A 20,525-nucleotide genomic window follows, 5' to 3' on the forward strand; every position below is an offset into this window, starting at 1 on the left:
AAGTAGTGGCATCCAAATACGGTTCAGAGAAGTTATCAAGTCATTCTCATGCAAGACGCTGCTATAGGCGGTCATTCCACAACACAAAAACCTCTATATGGAAGTCGGCACAGTACAGCATTGATCCATACGTCTATAGTATGGTGCCCATAGGGATTAGTGTTGTGTGCATGAGCCCTGGGGTATCTGTCAGCCACACAAGGAAAAGCAGAACATTGATTGCTGTAGCACACAGGGTGTATGAAGGGAGCATCTTTACTAGAGATGAGTGAACATTGTTGGCTCCCACCTTATTCAGCAAGCTATAGCGCTTACCAAAGAAGCTGCATTAGGAACTCTGATACCCGGAGCGCTCCCAATGATCAGCCGTTAGGCTCCGCTGCTGCATGTGTCGCGGTTGTGTGACAGTAACAGCGCACAGGCTCTCTGTGCATGTGTTGTGACTGTCCCACAGCTGCAACACATGCAGTTGCGGTGCCAAACGGCTGATCATTGGGAGCGCTCCGGGTATTAGAGTTCCCAATGCAGCTTCTTCGATAAGTGCTATAGCTTGCCGAATAAGGAGGGAGCCAATGATGTTCGCTCATCTCTAATCTTTACAACCTGTACTCCATTTCCAGCAGTCCTATAGGTAATAAATGGAGTGGTGGCCCACCATATACATCTGTGCCCCATACAAGTAGGGAATGTAGAGTTTAATTCTAGGTGTTCCAGAGCTCCAATCTTGGAATTGCTGTGGTCCAATGCAGTCGGATCTCAATGATCGACAGTAGTTATATTAGTAGGACACGGGATAACTTTCTAGACAGAAAATGGCCCCTGTGCCAGAACAGTATATGAGCCTCCTTTTGTAGGCCAACAGCTCATCATAATGCGACATTCCACCTGTTTTGGAAGGGAAATCTTTGAATAGAATTTTCCTTTTGGATTGTCTCGCCTAGAACTATTCTAGTAAAAGACTTAGATTTCAAATAAACTGGCAGGCAATTCATGCTGCCCAAACTGCAGGAGGCGCGAACCATACTTGACTGCATGATAATAACCAGGTATATTTTCTGAAACTCTCTTTTACAGATATGGAAAGATTTGGTGACTGGTTGATGACGGGAAGTCATGGGGTTTTTATGGACAGAGCTTGTGTAATGCAACCAGACAGTGGAGTGAACAACCATAGACTGCACTGATCCAGGATTGCCTACGGTGACCGTTTTAGAAGACTGACCAACTTTTGTTATTGGTGTCTTGGGACCATATGTATCTCTTACAGAGCATTCTTATTGTTTCTACTTAAAAATAAAAGTGGGAAAGAACCAAAATGGCTATTAAAATAAAAAAAAAATAAAGCATTCACAGAATCCATGATCATTTTCAATTAGTTTACCATCAGTGAAAAAGAATAAAAAAGTTTTAGTGCTAAATTTTGACATCCCCCAGTCATAGATGGATTTTTCCCAAGTGCTACAATAAGACCCAATTATGACAAAGGGTCAAAACTTGCATTTTATATTGATGCTGAGGCAATAATCTATTCACTGGATCTAGGATTATGTTCAATCTGGAAGTGGAAAGATCATCATTTCACCTTAAACCGGCCACACCCAGGCACTCCCCGCAACAATTCAGACACAGAAGAGTGAAAATAATCAGAAGTGTCGTCCAAAAGCCAAGGACGACCTGTGAGAACTACAGAAAGACCTGGAATCAGCAGGTACAATTGTTTCAAAAGAAAAACTGCGATAAGTAGTGCACTTGACCTCCACGGCCTGTACGTATGCTCACCACACAAGACTCCATTGCTGAACAAAAAACCATGTTCAAGTGCATTTATAGTTTGCTCAACATTTAGACAGGCCTGTGAAATAACAGGAGGATATAGTCTGATCAGAAGAGACCAAAATTGAATTCTTAGGATGCTGTAATACACACTATGAGTGGAGGCCACTCCAAGAACACCATACCAAGATTGATGTTTAGAGGTGGGAGTAGTGGTGTGGGAATGTTTTTCAGCATACGGCACTGACAAATATCATATGATTGAAGGAAGGATGAATGTACAAATGTATGAAGACATTCTTATGAAAACTTTTCTGCCATCTACCAGGATGAAGAGGAAAGGTGGACATTTCAGCAAGATAATTAACCCAAACACACAGCCAAGGAAACCCTTAATTGGTCTCAGAATTGGTCTAAAGAAAATAATGCTGCTAGAATGGGCCAGCCAATCACCGGACCTGAATCAATCCTTGTTCCCGATGTCATTTCACATTATTACACAACTTAATTTATGTGATCTATGGTTTGATTTCTTTGCCTGGATTGGATGGGTTGTTACTGACATCTGGTGAATATTTCGTGTCAATAGCAATTTTAGAAATCCTTTTACTTACAAAATTGCCAACATGGCCAATACTTACTTCACCAGCTGTAAATAATGGCAGTACACATGCTCAACTGACCCCAAACCGGAGATCGCTCGTGAGACGTGATCAATGGAAAGGAACCCCCCAGGAATCATCTCTATGTTGCATCAGAATTTTAATTTTGAGACTGTTATACAGCTCTGGCAAAAACTAAGACCACTGCACAGTTTTATAAAAATCAGCTTCTCTGCATGTCTGACAGCCATTCCATTCCAGTGTCAGTTGAATTCCAACCAGAGAACACCTCATTCTACTAAATGTGCTTCTCATTAGGTGATCACCTGAACCAAATTTTATTTAATGAAGGAAAGTATAAAAAACCCTGCTGTGGTGTTCACAATCCTCTTGCAATAGGACAAGCTGGATGGCAAAACAAGTGCTAGTAATATCCCAAAAGTAATAGGAATGAAAAAATAACTTAACCATGCCAAAGGAGTTGAAAAGAAAAAAAAGTCTTGAGTTAGGAAAAGAGGGGCTTAATTCTGGCTTTACTAGCAGAGGGATACAGTGAGCGTCATGTTGCCTCCATCCTTAAAATTTCTAAGACTGTAGTCCATTGCAATAAGGTCAAGCAGCCGACATTGGGGACAACAAAGCTACAGACCAGCAGAGTGCGAAAACAACTCTTCACTGACTGGGATGACAGTCATCTTATTCGAATGTCACCCAGCAACTGCAGGACGACATCAAGTGACCTACAAAAGGAATGGCAAACGGCAGCTGGGGTGAAGTGCACGACAAGAACAGTTCGTAATAGGCTCCAAGAGGCAGAGCTCAAGTCATGTAAAGCTAGAATAAAGCTTTTCATCAATGAGAAGCAAAGGAGAGCCAGGCTGTAGATTCCCAAAGATCATAAGGATTGGACCATAGAGGACTGGAGTAAGGTAATCTTCTCTGATGAGTCTAATTTTCAGCTTTGCCCAACATCTGGTCATCTAACAGTTAGACGGAGACCTGGAGAGGCGTACAAGGCACAGTGTCTTGCTCCCACTGAAATTTGGTGGAGGAGCGGTGATGATCTGAGGATGCTTCAGCAAGGCTGGAATTGGGCATGTTAATCTTTACAAAGGACGTATGAACAGGCCCAGATTGGCAACTTACCCAACCGGGCATTTTACTGCTGGGCCGCTATTTATCATCCAGTTATGGGCTGCTGGCTGGCGGCGCCTGCTCTTCTGGCCACTTGCCAGATAATGCGGCGGCCACCGGCCTCTTTTTTCCTGCCACCGGCCCTTTAAATTTGCTGGCACGGCGGCAGGCAGCGGCACCCTAGGGGTTAAGAACGTGCCGCGACGTTGGACGTTCTTTGAGGGCAGAGAGCCGGAAAGAGCGTGCCTCTGCTATGCTGTTCCGTCACTGGCTGCCTGCAGGCAGTATTACTTGCCAGGCACAGACACTGGCCTATCATCGGCGTCGCCGCGTTCACTGACCCAGGCCAGGAAGCAGGAATCTTAGGAGGCTGGGCAGTGGGAGCTGCTGTGCGCGACTCGACTCCTACACCCGCACACCGGGCAGGCTGAAGTTCAGGACAGGTCCAGTAAGTTCATTCAAAGCGGTGTGGGCCTTGGCCGGGGGTGAGTTAAAAGAGGCTGGGGGGGTGCACTAATGTGATGGATAGAGTGTGTGTGTGTGTGTGTGTGTGTTTTTAATATATATATATATTTTAAAAACACACACACACACACACACACGGCAGGGGTGGGCCGCCATCTGCCTGCACTGATGTGGATGTATATACAGGGACTGGGGGGCCGCCATCTGCCTGCGCTGAGGTGGATGTATATACAGGGCAGGACTGGGGGGCTGCCATCTGCCTGCACTGATGTGGATGTATATACAGGGACTGGGGGGGCCGCCATTTGCCTGTGCTGATGTGGATGTATATACAGGGCAGGACTAAGGGGGCTGCCATCTGCCTGCGCTGATGTGGATATATATAGAGATATATATATATATATATATATATATATATATATATATATATATATATATATATATATATATATATATATATCTATCCACATCAGCGCAGGCAGATGGCAGCCCCCTTAGTCCTGCCCTGTATATACATCCACATCAGCACAGGCAAATGGCGGCCCCCCCAGTCCCTGTATATACATCCACATCAGTGCAGGCAAATGGCGGCCCCCCCAGTCCCTGTATATACATCCACCTCAGCGCAGGCAGATGGCGGCCCCCCAGTCCCTGTATGTGTGTGTGTATATATATATATATATATATATATATATACATACACACACACATACAGGGACTGGGGGTCCGCCATCTGCCTGCGCTGAGGTGGATGTATATACAGGGCAGGACTGGGGGGCTGCCATCTGCCTGCACTGATGTGGATGTATATACAGGGACTGGGGGGGCCGCCATTTGCCTGCACTGATGTGGATGTATATACAGGGACTGGGGGGGCCGCCATTTGCCTGTGCTGATGTGGATGTATATACAGGGCAGGACTAAGGGGGCTGCCATCTGCCTGCGCTGATGTGGATATATATATATATATATATATATATATATATATATATATATATATATATATACACACATACAGGGACTGGGGGGCCGCCATCTGCCTGCGCTGAGGTGGATGTATATACAGGGCAGGACTGGGGGGCTGCCATCTGCCTGCACTGATGTGGATGTATATACAGGGACTGGGGGGGCCGCCATTTGCCTGTGCTGATGTGGATGTATATACAGGGCAGGACTAAGGGGGCTGCCATCTGCCTGCGCTGATGTGGATATATATACAGGGACTGGGGGGCCACCATCTGCCTGCGCTGAGGTGGATGTATATACAGGGCAGGACTGGGGGGCTGCCATCTGCCTGCAATGATGTGGATGTATATACAGTGCTGGGGGGGCCGCCATCTGCCTGGTCTGAGATGACTGATCTGATGTATATACAGGGGCTGGGGGGGCCTGGCTGGGATGATGATGTATATACAGGTGCTGTGGGGCTGGTGTGGTGATGTATGTACAGGTGCTGTGGGGCTGGTGTGGTGATGTATATACAGGTGCTGCTGGGTTTTCGATACTTGCGGCACTTACAATTCTTACCTCTTCCCGCTCCTCCGCTGCAGCGTCTTCTGACTGTGCTGTTTCAGGTCAGAGGGTGCAGAGATGTCACGTCTGTGTACATCTGCCTGAACAGTCACAGTGCAGAGAGCCAGAAGACACCAACGTTGAGGGGTCTGGAGCAGAGCAGCAGTGAGCGAGGAGAGGTCAGGATTTCAGTTTGTTTTTTTATGTTTTGAGCAATATATGAGGCCCATCATACACTGGAGCATCATATGAGGCCCATCATACTCTGGAGCATTATATGGAGATGCATATGGGGCCCTTTATATATGGAGCATTATATGGGGCCCATTCTGTTTGGAGCAATATATGGGGCTCATTATTCTGAATGGAGCAATATGGGGCTCATTCTGTATGGAGCAATATATGGGGCTCATTTTTCTGAATGAAGCAATATATGGGGCTTATTCTGTATGGAGCATTATATGGGGTTCATTCTGTATGGAGCAATATATGGGGCTCATTTTCCTGAATGGAGCAATATATGGGGCTCATTTTCCTGAATGGAGCAATATATGGGGCTCATTTTCCTGAATGGAGCATTATATGGGGCTTATTTTTCTGAATGGAGCAACATATGGGGCTCATTATTCAGTATAGAGCATTATATGGGGCTCATTATTCTGTATAGAGCATTATATGGGGCTCATTATTCTGTATAGAGCATTATATGGGGCTCATTACAGTGTCTGGAGCAATATATTGGGCTCATTATTCTTTATGGAGCATTATAAGGGGCTCATTCTGTATGGAGCACTATGTGGTACCCATAATGCTGTATGAAGCATTATATGGGCTCAGTATACTGTATGGAGCACTATGCGGTACCCATAATACTGTATGGAGCATTATATGGGGCTCATTCTGTATGGAGCATTATATGAGGCTCATTATTCTGTATGGAGCATTATATGGGGCTCATTATTCTGTATGGAGCATTATGTGGTGCCCATAATACTGTATGGAGCACTATGTGGTGCCCATAATACTGTATGGAGCAATATATGGAGCTCATTATACTGTATGGAGCAATATATGGGGCATGTTATTCTGTATGGAGCGCTATGTGGTGCCCATAATAGTGTATGGAGGACAATACTGTCTGGTTTCTGACCTATTGTAGAATGTACAATAGTTATCAGTCATGTAATGTAAGAGGTGAAATCTTTGGCATTGTATACCTATGTTTCTTTGCTGTATCTGTGCATTATGAATTGTGGTACGTGTTAAAGAGGCCCACTGAGACTTTCACCTCGGGCCCACAAAAACCTGGAGCTGGCCCTGCATGAACTGCACAGTACCACTTCTGTCGACATTGGACTTTGAGAGGGTCAATATCGGTTTAGTATTTTCAATATTACTATGGCCAAATAAAAATAAAATATTGGAAAAGTTGCTTAAATGGATTATCCCAAGTAATCCACTCTCCTCTGGATAGGGGATACCTTTCCAATTCCTGGAGATCCGACTGCTGGGACCTTCATGATCCTGAAAATCGGAGCTCTGTAGAGCACCATGTAAATGCAGCTGTGGTCGATCGTACACACTGTGGCGCCATTCACATGTGGCTCTTCAAATATCTCCTTTTAGGAGAGTGAGGGGACGACAAAGTATAGCAAAAATTCACTGATGGGGGTGAGGAGTGTTATAGTTTGTGGGCTGGTGGGGGTCTGTGTGGCAGGGCTGCTTTTTTGTCCCAGTCCAGTCCTGTGTATGAATCAAGCCGCATACAAGGTTATCCTGGAAAAACAGTGGATTTCTTCTGCTCAGGCAATGTTCCCCAACTCTGAGGACTGGTTTTTCCAGCAGGACAATGTGCCATGCCACACAGCTAGGTCAATCAATGTGTGGATGAAGGACCACCAATCTCCAGACCTGAACCCCATTGAAAACCTTTGGAATGTAGTCAAGAGGAAGATGGATAGTCACAAGCCAAAAAAAAAAAAAAAAAACTGCTTAAATTTTTGTACCAGGAGTGGCATAAGGTCGCCCAAAAGACGTGTGAAAGACTGGTGGAAAGCATACAAAGATGCATGAAAGACGCATGAAAGCTGTGATTAAATAAATGATTATGTACGTGTTTTCTTAGCATTATTTGAGGTCTGCAAGCACTGCATTATTTTGTTATTTTGACCATTTCTCATTTTCAGAAAATACAAAATTTAGTGCTTGGAAATTCGAAGACATGTCAGTAGTTTATAGAATAAAAGAGCAATTTACATCTTACTCAAAAATATACCTATAAAAGCGAAAATTCAGATAAACTGAAAATTTTGCAATGTCACTTAATTTTTGCCAGAGCTGTATGTACAAAGCTGTATGCAGCAGGGCATATCTAGTCACTGGGACCTTTACATCAAGTCACAACCAGCAGAGACAAAACCTGTGTCTAATGACAAGAATAAGACTAGAAAATGAAGTGAATTAAATACTGCCCAATTATATTCTAATGCAGAGGCTCAAGGAGTTATCCATACTATATTCTGTTAACAAAAAGCTGTAGGTCATTCTACAGCAGTCATTAAATAGCCGAAGCCCAAGTACAGGGCTACGTGACAGAAGCAGCAGACATTTGGCGGGGATTGCTTCCATCATTGTTCACAAGAAATAGAATAGTGTTAGTTCCCTTAGTGAGAATAAGGCCCAGCTATTCCCATGTCTACATATGGTAGCCCAACACGGACTAATTATATAATGCTTTCAATAAACCACTCCAAGCACAAATTAACCAAAAAAAATGTAAATGGAACAATACAAACACTTTATCCCTAATCTGCCTTATTCCAGATCATTGATTAGTATTCTTTAGGGTATGTGTATACAACCCATCCTGGAAAAAAAAATAAAAATTACCGTAAACAGTGAACATATGCCCAACAATGTAAAAATGCCTATGTGCACATGTTCTGTGTCACCACTTTTAACCATTCTTAAGCGACCAAAAGATGAGTGGTCCATTCTTCTAATGGGTTCAACTGTGCAAAAGAGATCAGAAGAGACGTTTCAGGCAAAAGTCCACCAGTAGCTAAACACTATGTAGCTACACCGGCCACTTCTATGAGGGAGTGTTGTGAGCATACTGTAATTACGGCTATATACACACACACACACACACTTACCATCCCCCCCCCACACATAAAAAAAAAAAAAAAAAAAAAAAAGAAAACCTTGACATGCCACAGAAACATGTTAAGAATATGTTCTCACAAGGAGTTTGACACTGCATATTTATGAGAAAAAAAAAAAAAAAAAAGTACCCCAAAAAAGGTCATGTTGGAAATGTAGCCTAAAAGTTTTGATCAGTGAAGATGCAAGTGCTGGGACCACTACTGATTACAAAAACAAAACACAGAAGATATGGGCACATGTGGCAGATACACTGAGGACTTTTGACCTGGATCTGTAGTGCTGCAAATTACAATAGCAGCAATGGTGCATTTAGAAGAGTACAAAAGGATGCAAGGAGTAATATGCTCATTAGTAAGGAGATATAATGCTGTTTATTTTTCTGGAATAATCTATTTAAATATATATGCTATAAAAGAATGATGGGCAAACCCCTGGATGTTTGGGTCTGGTGGGTTCGGCAGAACAGTAAAAAAAAAAAAAAAAAAAAAAAGTTTTGTTTGGGTACCAGAACAGTATACGAATCCTATTCACGTGAGAATAGGATTTGCCATGCAAACACTGCCTTTGACCAGACGCAGTATCATTACCACCATTTAGAGCGCTGTGGCTCCCTCACTGTCAGATGTCAGGGACTACTACTCCCAACAGCCTACGCTTGCTATCGCTGATAACAGCAAGAGCGGGCAGCGGCTGGTGGAACTATTCATCAGCCAGTGCCTGCACTATTAAAAAAAAAATAAAAATTGTGGGTTCTCCTGTATTTTTAGAACCAGTCAGGTAAAACTGACAGCTGTGGGCTGCAACCCTCAGCTTTAGCAAGGTTGGTTAAGAAAAGTAGTGTCCCACGCTGGTTTTTCGTATTTAATTAATTTAAATAAGTAATAAAAAACAGGCAATTTTGATAACCAGTCAAGCTAGAGCCAACCACTGCGGGCTGATGTTCTCAGGCTAGTAAGGGGCAATGGACATTGGCCCCTCCCAGGCTAAAAATAGAAGCCCATAGCCTCCCCAGAAAGGTAGAGGAGAATTCTGGCGCTTTGCCTGGCTCTTCCCACTTGTGTCACAGGGCAGTAGGGAAAAAAGCAGGAGATGTGGAACCTGGGCCCCTGACCTGCCCCTCAGGCTAAGGGGTTTCCCTGACTCTCCTTAACTCGGGGGTACACTTGAAGGTAGTGAGGCCCAAGTCCCCGACCTGTCCCTATCTCCTGTTTAGCCCTGAGCTAAACCACCAACCCCCTCCCCAGGAGGCGAGACAGGGAATAAAGTGAACTGCACCCAATAACACACAAAGGAAAATAAAACAGACACCACGGGGTTAAAGCAACTAAAACCCAAAACTTAGCTTTGCTCTGCTGCAAAAGCTCCAAGCAACAGAGAAAGAATCTTAACAGCATCCAGCAGCAACTCCACTGCTCCAGACAAGCTGAACCCCCTCTCCACCAGGCAGGTCCAGTCTTCACCAAGGTTGGTTAGAAAATGAACAATATTACCAACAGTGATTTACTGCACATGATGACCTTTTATAGGAAGGAGGGGGGAGTAGTCATCACCTGTTGGTTAATTCAAACGTATAGTAAACCCCAGCGGCCACCGGGGCAAAACCAGCACCAAAACAACTGCAGTTGTAGTAAACCCCAGCGGCCACCGGGGGAAAAAGGAAAAAGGTTTCTATAAGAAACCACATTCTGCCACAGCTCCAAAAATGGACCATGACAGTACCACGCCTTCAATGAGGGGCCTCTGGACCCTCAACACAGCACCTCACCCAAAAAACACACCTACGGTGCGAAAGCCTAGGTCCACCCAAAGTTCACCTCCGCGACCACCTGACTCGCAGGTTTATGGAAAACGTGGGCAGATGGAAATGGCAATGTATGCTCCGGAGGCACCACAAATCTCCAGAGGGACGACCTGGGGAACGAGTTATGTATGGGCATAATATGGAGTAACTTCAGCTGGTAAGTCTCCGGGTCGAGGATGGCTGACACCCGATACAGCCCGATCAACCGAGAACTCCAGACCCCAGTAACACACTTCCACTGGATGTTTTTGGTGGCCACCCATACATACTCGTTCACACACAGGTCCGGACCTGAACGTTTATTACCATTCATGCGCTTGCCACAAAATGGTAAACTCTTCAAAGGACTGACAACAGAGGCGTCCCCCTGTGTCACCACACTCACACCCCCACAATACTCAGGAGTCACCACTCTCCTCCGACCCCTCCTCCTCCGAGGACTCAGACACCCAGGGTTAGCATGTGGTGAGGGTAGAGACTTGCCCCTACTCCCTGGCAGCACCTCTGCTGCCCCCACTGGAGAAGAAGGTGATGGTTGTAGAAAGACGGCTGACAGTAGCCCCTGGGCAGCAGCCCTCACGACTGATCCCAGCTGACTACTTCCCTAGACCGCCAATCTATGACCGGGTTGTGTTTTTCTAACCAAGCGAGGCCTAAAACGATAGGTGATGGCATTCCCCCCAAAGACGTAGCATGACCGGGACTCTTCATGCTGAGTCCCTATGCGCAGATGTTTATTTTCTACGACTTGGGTCAACCTCCCCTGGCTCATTGGGACAGAGTCAATGGCCTGGACGCTTAGAGGTTTGGCCAGCGTCCTAATCTTCAGGCCATGTGTCTGAACAAAGTGAGCGTCCATCAGACTGACTCCCGCTCCACTGTCCACAAACACCGGTATGCCCTCAGGTACCCCGCCAACCACCACCTCTGCTGACATAGTACACTGAGAGGGCAAAATGGAGGAAATATACACTCCCTGGTCGCCTCCCTCCACACGACCAGGGGGGCGCGGCTCCTTTGATGGTACGGAAGATTTGGCACGCACTGGGCAGACCCTGAAAACATGACCAGTCTACCCACAGCTAAAACATGCCCCCACATCACGACGATCCGCAGGCAACACCGCTGGGGAACCAACTCTTCCCACCTGCACCTGTGAGTCCTCCTCATCAGCAAGGACCCCAGGGGGCATATTCGCCAAAGCCGCAAAAAACTCATCCACCGACCGTAGAGATGGTGAATCGGCCGGCAGGGAGAAGACCCAGGATAGGAGATCACCTTCAAGGAGGGCTATAATGAATCCCACCCGCTGTACCTCACTCCCTAATGAATGAGGGCAGAGCCTGAAGTGTAGCTTTCAGGCCTCCTGAAAAAAAACAAAAAGTTCTCTCTCCCTCCAGAAAACCTGTCTGGGAGAGATAATTGGGCTTTGGTTGAGCCTGCATCTGAGCTGAGGCCCCGTACCCCTCCCACTGCTGCTGCTCCACCACACCACGCAGCACCCCACGCTCCTCAGTGAGGGTCTGCAGCAATTGGAGACAGGTCTGCATTAGGGCCATGGCTCACCAGGAAAAAATGGGTGGGTTGGTAATAATGTCACGGGGCAGTAGGGAAAAAAGCAGGAGATGTGGAACCTGGGCCCCTGAACTGCCCCTCAGGCTAAGGGGGTGCCCTGACTCTCCTTAACTTGGGGGTACACTTGAAGGTAGTGAGGACCAAGTCCCCGACCTGTCCCTATCTCCTGTTTAGCCCTGAGCTAAACCACCAACCCCCTCCCCAGGAGGTGAGACAGGGAATAAAGTGACCTGCACCCAATAACGCACAAAGGAAAATAAAACAGACACCACGGGGTTAAAGCAACTAAAACCCAAAACTTAGCTTTGCTGCAAAAGCTCCAAGCAACAGAGAAAGGATCCGAACAGCATCCAGCAGCAACTCCACTGCTCCAGACAAGCTGAACCCCCTCTCCACCAGGCTGGTCCAGTCTTCATCAAGGTTGGTTAGAAAAAGAATATTACCAACAGTGATTTACTGCACATGACGACCTTTTATAGGAAGGAGGGGGGAGTAGTAATCACCTGTTGGTTAATTCAAACGTGTAGTCAACCCCAGCGGCCACCGGGGCAAAACCAGTACCAAAACAACTACAGTTGTAGTAAACCCCAGCGGCCACCGGGGGGGAAAAAGGTTTATATAAGATTCCACATTCTGCCACGGCTCCAAAAATGGACCGTGACAACTTGCCTTGTTACGGTGGCAAGTGGGGTTCATATTTGTGGGGTTGAGGTCACCTTTGTATTGTCAGGTGACATTAAGCCCACGGGTTAGTAATGCAGAGGAGTCTATAAGACACCCATCCATTACTAATACACACACAATGAACACATGGAAAGGTAGACCGTGTAAGTAGTGATTTTCCTTAAGAAAGTAGACTGTGCCAGGGTACAGCCACATACTGAAAGGTGTGGTGTTCTATCACTATTTACACTTTTGTCTACCTTTTGGTATATTCATATATTCATTGTGCTGTACCATATGTGTATATCCTATAAAGAATATAAGTTTTTTTCTCTAAATGGACTTAAAATATTCTGTTCCATCACCAAATTAATTTTTACAGACTATGTTGACTATTCACACCCTTTCTCCTTGAGATTGGCTTAAGGGCTTATATGCCTTTCCTTGGTAGATCTATATTTTAACATGAGATATGGTTTCATGAATTTTCTAATAAATATTACATTTTATCATCTTGAGTGTGGCACATTAAAGGATCTGTATCAGGTTTTAGTAAAATTGTAGTCGGCAGCTTACACTTGTCTTCTGTAGCCTGCTTATTCAACTATAAAGATGCCGCTTACTTTAAATATCGGAGATGGAGTTCTGTTCTTAGGTATTTGAGGTTACAATTTTAAACTAAAATGATATTCATATGGGCTTTATGCCAAAGCCAAGGATATAGTCAGTAATTCTAAGAAATTACCGTACTTACAGGATGTCCTGTCCCTCTGGCTTTTGGTGGCAGTACTTGCCATTTTCCTGTTTTTCACCATTACTACCAGTTGCTATGGCTATTAGATCCTGCAAAAATCTGAATCTGTTGTGTGGTGTGACTGACAGGGATCCAATTTATTTATTTCTTGGGGAGAAAGAAAACAAATGTTTATTTAAGTGTGTAAAGTTATTTTCTGAAAGTCTGATCCAGTAGATCGACAATTGGGATCAGGAGGGAATCAAGTTTTTTTTAGTGAAGAAGGGATCATTTATTGTGGTTGTACATATCTAAATATGCATTTAGCACTTCCCATTTTTCAATTGAAACTGATGAGTTTTTCTTCAACCATATTTAATGTCTATCTATATACTATATAATTAAATAAAAAAAAAGCAAAACATTTTGGGATAATTCTTGTGCCTCAAACATCAGATCAATGCAACAGCGTAATTAATGTGCATGACACAGCTAAACCCTGCAGTAGAGTAGGCAGAAATGTTCTCCATGCACATCAGTCATCTGCTCTGTGGGCCTAAGATTGTTTTAGGTCTGCGGCAAGGAAATGTACTTAACGAGTCCTGGGCGAAACGATGTAATGACACCAGAATCCCAGTGTAATGATGTTATTTGCGTGCTCCAGCACTATGACATCACTGCATTGGTCGGCCCGTGCCTTGCTCCTCTGGATTTGAATAAGAGGCAGATGTGAAGTACCCAGCCGCGGCCACTACCAGAAGACGAAGCAGCGCCTCAATTCAACATATCCGGCCAGGGCCACCATCACTTAGAGCAGCAGGAGTGCAACCTAGGTCATCAATGATAAAGTTGTGGACAACCTCTAAAATCACTTGTAGGGGAACTGTGGGCCGATCACATTTTATCTAGGGCAGCTGTGGGGACATGAGGGCTGGAATTTGGAAATCCCTGCCCTATACCCAAGAATAGAGTGCACCACCATAATTGTAAGCATGCTTAACTGGTTAGGTGGCAACTTAGATGCGTTTCCTCCCTCCATTGCTAAACCTCTAGCTTTACCTCTTGGTGATAGAGTTTGGAAACAAAGACAGTCATTGTGACAATAGAATTGGAAAGTGAAACTGAAAACTTTTTTTTTTACCTACCTCCAACAGCAAAAAAGAAAGTCACAGTCTCTTGCCTTTAGTTCCTAGTAGTGAACAGTCCCTGGAGCCAAAGGCCATGGAAAGTTAGATTGTTCGATGTGTTATCCTCACTGCAAATTAAGATATAACAGGTTAATCCCCAAGAGATACAATGGACACATTCACATAGCGCAACAATGAGACAAAAAGTTGCCCAGGTTTATATTATATATCTCCCACTGCATTCATTTACCGTATAACAGCAGCTAGTCAGGAGCCGGGAGGTAGGTGAGCAGATGACTACTGTATAGAAGTGAACGGGCTAGAGAGGTGGTTGGTATGTTAACGCCTCTCTTGGAATGTTACTATTGTGCACTCTCTTGGCCAGGGTCTGGGAAGACACTAGTGACCAACCATGGAAACCAGCTGTACACTATGAAAAATGAAAGCTCTCAAAACAAAGCAAAAAAAAAAAAAAAAAAGTCAGTTGCAAATGTGCTTATTTTCATGCTAATAAATTAAAGCAATTTAATAACTTAAGACCCCTCTAAAACATAAAATTAGCCAGTCCTGAAGGAGTTAACATACAGACGGCAGAGAAAGCATTATATATATATCTATCTATCTATCTCAATTGCAATTATAACTGAATATCCTGGTGCTCAAGTGGATGCTAGCGCTGGCGTTACACAGTCTACTCAAATATGGACTGAACTTTGTATGAGAGCTCGGCGTGTGACACAATTGAATTAACAGATGTGAGCGCACGTTACAGATTGCTTGTTATACAGTATGCTTACCTAGAGTAATATGAGAGCTTAGACGATAGTTAGGCCAAATGAAATAGTCAATTGGAAGCCACTGGATGTTTTGACATGAAACAAAAAAAAAAAAAAAATCTATAATATATGCTAGAAATATTTAATTTTCTGCACAGAACCACAAGTGAAGGTACTATTGAATTAGCTTCTCCTGGGATGTAAGTGGTGAATGTTGGGGAAGGGTGAAGGCCAGTACATTATATAAATTTACACCAGATCATACATCTAAATGGTAACACAGCTCCCGAGATTAAAAACTGGTCACAGTAAATGTACGACGGATAACGCTGCCAGCTAATATTTTATCATATGGATGATACATCACGTTTGCTGCTCCTCAGTATCAGCCAAAGTGTCGGGTTCATTACTAGACTAAACATGTACAGAAAATAAAAGCCAGATCCTGTCTTCGTACTCGCTTTAGGTAGTACTCTGGATATTAATCTTCCTTGATTTCTGCAAAGCTTCTAGGAAAATAAATTGATTATCCCTCTATCATAGCTCCTTACATTCCATGACCAAAAATAGGTCAAACTGGATCACCCTGCCTTAATCCACAATGCAAGTGTCAGCTGGAGAACTGCAAGTAGGTAGCGGTTGTTTACTTACACAAGGGTGTAAATACTAGCAACCAGGCCCCATGCCACAGTTCAAGCTCACTAGCCAGTATCTTTGTAACCTTGGGTTTCAAGCCTGCTCCTCTGTGTCACGGGGTTACAGCTACAGTGTGGAGCCAGAATACCGCAGCATCTGATTGCTCCTACTCTGGCACTAAGAAGCACTTCATTTTCAATGTGTTTATTTCTTCTGGCAGAACAGGGGTTTATCGGCCATGTTGGAAATCCCTGTGCTCACCGCTGAGCTCGGTTAGCCACTCCTTTATAATCTGCCCTCTGTTACAAATCCTTGTCAGAGCTAGTATTTGCTGTATGGCTAACAGTGGGAGAGGAGCACATATGAGGAGAGTTGGAGGAGTTTTGTGACTGTTGCTTGATTTGTATGAGTGGTAATTCTCTATCCTCTATTTTGGCTTATTCCCCAACCTCCACATCACGTTGCAGTCCTCTGTTATACGCAAGTGAGTTTTTTGTATGCCTGGATTTTACTGTTAACCCTTGTTTGTGTTGCCTTGTTTGTAGAGTTGGTGTACTACGGTGCACAATAGCGCCCCTCTTCTCTGGGTAGAGGAAAAGAATAGACTGATGGCTAACTCAGGAGCTAGTCAAGGGTAGAGGCCTTGGCATTTTCACCTTCAGAAGTATCCCAGGGAGTAGGGTGAGCTAGGGCGTCCCCTAGTGTTACGGACAGAGAAGGAGCCCCTGGTCCCGGGTCACCCGACAGCTGTGTCGTGACAGTTATGTACTACACCAGTGCATCCCCAGAGGCTAATAGTGTATAACGTCACAGGTGAGAGTTCATTACACTTAGTTTTGAAGATTTCCCATAATCCATATGGACACTTAGGCCATATTCACACGTTCAGTATTTGGTTCACAAGTAGTGCACGTGTTTCTATTCCATATTTTGTGGACTACAAGATACACTTTTCTCTCTAAGTTGGGAGGAAAATGGGGGTGCGTCTTAGTCTGAATGTAGCTTACCAGGGGGAGGGGGCAAGTGTGACCGAACCGGGGGTCACAGGAGGCAGAATTGCCGCTGCAGGAAGCCGACGCAATGACGAGCTGAGATCTCAATCTGCGCATGTGCCGGCCATACTCTTGAAGCCCACCACCAGGAGAGCAATGTGTAGAGCGGGGATTCTGCTCCTGCCCACACTGCGGTCATTTTTATAAAACCCACTGCCGGGACACCCCCTCCTCCTAGCCCAGGGCCCACAGTATTTCCCCGCTCCTACTGCAGCCGACTCCAGCAGCGGCAACCCTGGATGCTATGATCCCGCCCCACCACTCCCCCCGGTAAGCCAAGTTTGTACCACAAGTTGGACCCCCATTTGACACATTAAAACTTTTTTTTTTACCCATTTTTTCTGTTGAGGACAGAACAAAGTACTGCAGCTCACAGGCACTAGTAAAAGACAGAGAACCCCGATGCGCTGCAGTACTTAACTCTGCTCTCAACAGTAAAAAAAAAAACAAAAAAAACAAACATGTTTTAATATGTCACGTGTTTAGAGCAGAGAAGGACGCCTGACAGGAGCACAATGCTGGGAAGACTGTGTGGCTGACATAGGGACGAGTCATCCACACGAACCAAGGAGGATGATTGCATTCGCAAGAAAGGAGGCACCGGACCAAGAAAAAGTAATGACACCCCCCCTCGGACCGGACCGCTCCACAGGTGAGTATAATAAACACAGCATTATAAAATGCTGTATATTAGCCCTGAAAAGGTGATGGCCATATCTCTTATCTGCCAAACCTGGTGACAGGTTCGCTTTAACATCGCACAATGCGTTTTTTTGCATAGCAAAAACAGAAACTCATCCTACAGTTCCAGCAAAGTAGATGGGATTTCTAGAAATCGCACGCCCACTTTTTTTCTTACAACATAAACTGACCAGCAGTGTGTTCTTCAAATACACATGTCAATTTCTCTTACAGGTACTTGGTGTGATGTAAAATAAATCTTATATAAACAGTCATTTTGTGCTGTCAAACACGTGTAAGGCAATAAAGTAGCCTTTAATGCAAACATGTAAATCACACTTAAGGGGTTGTTCAAAAAGTGTACGCCTTTTCAATCCCTAGGTTTCCCCCCCCTTCCAAAACAACACCTATAGCTACTTATGGTGTCAATGCCGTTGAAGCAGTGTTGGTATTGACTCTCCCACGGATCACTGTTGTGAACACATTTGACCTGGCTTCTGAGTTTGGGCTCCCTCAGGTGGTTGCTGCTGGTAATGGAGCTGGTCTGGCTGACAGAAGTCAATCACCTGAGCAGGATGATTGGAGGTCAGGTGTTACAGACTGGAGTGATTTAAGTGAGCAACCTTCCCTCAGCTCTTGCCGGTGATTTGGTTTTCTTCCTGAGCATTTTGGAAGTCTGCTTGCCTCCTGCACCTTTCAGATAAGTTTTGTCTGCCTGAATCGTCCTGCACCTTTCAGATAGTTTTGTCTGCCTGAATCTTTTTGCATTTGCTCCATTTTTTGCCTTGCTGGTGTGAGTCCAGCCTGGTTCCCTGCTGGCACCTGTACTGAACTCTATTTCATTTGCCACAGCTTATGTCAGTCTTTTCAGTATTTCTAATCCCCTGTTCTATCAGTATCTTTTGTTTTGCATCCACTTACACCAGAGTTCTGATTTAGTGGGGGAGAGGTCATGTGACCTCAGTATTTTTGCACATCAGATGTGTTGGAATTTTTCTTAGGGTTTTTTGCGTGATTGCAGACAGTATCCTTTCCTGTCCTATTCTATCTAGACAGTTTGAGCCCCATCATTTGCTTACTCTATTTTCTGCCTGTGTTTGTGCCTCATCATGTCTCACCGGCAATATATGTTCGGGGGCCATCTATTCCTTTGGGGTTCTACTCCAGGACAGTTTAGCTTTCCCCTCTCTTTAGCTGTACCGAGGCGTCTAGGGCAACGTAGGTACGTCCCATGGCTAATTCTAGTTGTGTTGTCAGTTTAGGGGGTCTGCAATCCGCTAAGTTACCAACCTCTCTGGTTATCTGGTTGCCTCGCCTATTCCAGTTATCTTTCTCGGTTACCTAATCATAACAGATCACGTAACATTGTTATGCTACGCGATCCCTGTGGCCATTCAGTGGCTGCTTCATTCTCTCCACCTTCGGACAAATCACATACATCTGGTGGAAGCGAGTGAAGCGGCTGCTGATTTGTGGCAAGGATCGCGCGACAATATCACATGACCCATGGAAGAACCAGCGCCAACACCGCTGGAATGGAGCAGAGTATAGATGTTGCTTGAGTAGTGGACAATAGTTTTCAGGCCCCCATACAGATTGTTGGTGGGTTCAGCCAACGTTTGTCCAGAGACAAGTTCGGCCGACAGTGTATTGTGTACAGGACCCACCCACCACCCCGGCCGACAATGTGCACAGGGTGACCCACCCACCTCTCCAGATCTAGTTTAGTTTCCAAAAGTTTGCCTACAGTATAGACCCCATATATGTACGGTAATTTTCAAGCTTTACATTTAAAGAACATTCCTATTTATTAACTAAAAGGCAAAGAGCCCAGAAACTGAGGAACTGAACACAAAATAAATTAGAACGTTGCAGAACTATTTGGACTTAAAAGACTACAGATCAAAGTGTGACATTTTTCATGACAAAATAATCTTATGGTCAATAATGGAATCAGATTGTAGGGGATTCGAAAAACCTAGGGCGCGATTCATTACTGCATTTACCAAGTTTTTGGTTAATTTTCAGCATTTTGTGCCTTGCATTACACCTCATTCACCTTTCCATGTGCATCCTTTGAAGTCCCCCCCCACACCACCCATTAGCCATGCTAGGCACGATTTAAGATTCCAGACGTCTTCATTTGTGACTTCTTAAAAACGTTGTAAAAATTGCCAAGTTAGAATCAGAGTTGGACTATAGTACGTACATTTAGAGACAAATTTTGCAACATTTTTTCAAAGTATGACTTTTTGCAGTAAAATTCCAAACATGTTTAAAGACTGAAGAAAAAAAAAAAAAACAAACAAACATTCCTTTGTGCAAAATTCTTCAACATGTACCATGTTGATGAATTTGTCGCACAAGAAAGAAAATGGAGATTTTAGGAAATCCTGACTCCTTAGGCAGTGATAATTCAGCTCCATTTCTCTATGCTTTACACAACAGCTCTGCTCATTTACAGTGGCTGCTGTATGCAAGCACAAAACCAATGAAAGCTCAGACTGTTCTGGCTGCACGGATACAAGAATTATACAGAGGCGAGCCGCAGGTGGGTATACAATTCTTCTAAAATTAGATAATTACTTCAAGTTGCCATGATGCCACCCCCACACAGGACTGATCCCTACTAATCATTGTTGTATCATTATTCTGCTCCAGATAGCCTTAAGAAGGACCCTGACGAAGGACTGACTGCAGATACACGCTGTCCCTGGATTGCGCAGCATGTATCAAGCAATGGCTGCATGAATTTAGCCATGTAAGTTTGACTATGATCCACTGCAGCATTTCAAAGAAAAAAAACAAAAAACAAAACAAAAGCAAAAAA

General features: G+C 44.5%; 1 long non-coding RNA gene across 1 annotated transcript in view; it reads right to left on the minus strand.

Moving 5' to 3' along the window:
- LOC141096587 (uncharacterized) overlaps positions 1-20,525 on the minus strand; it is a 226,893-nt gene that overhangs the window by 65,119 nt on the left and 141,249 nt on the right. The window contains exon 2 of the long non-coding RNA XR_012233716.1: positions 14,569-14,678. This is a non-coding gene — a long non-coding RNA (uncharacterized lncRNA). The remainder of the gene's footprint in view (positions 1-14,568; positions 14,679-20,525) is intronic.

The sequence above is a fragment of the Dendrobates tinctorius genome, unplaced genomic scaffold, assembly GCF_039654945.1.
Source record: "Dendrobates tinctorius isolate UK_male_01 unplaced genomic scaffold, ASM3965494v1 ptg000075l, whole genome shotgun sequence".
Classification (NCBI taxonomy): domain Eukaryota; kingdom Metazoa; phylum Chordata; class Amphibia; order Anura; family Dendrobatidae; genus Dendrobates; species Dendrobates tinctorius.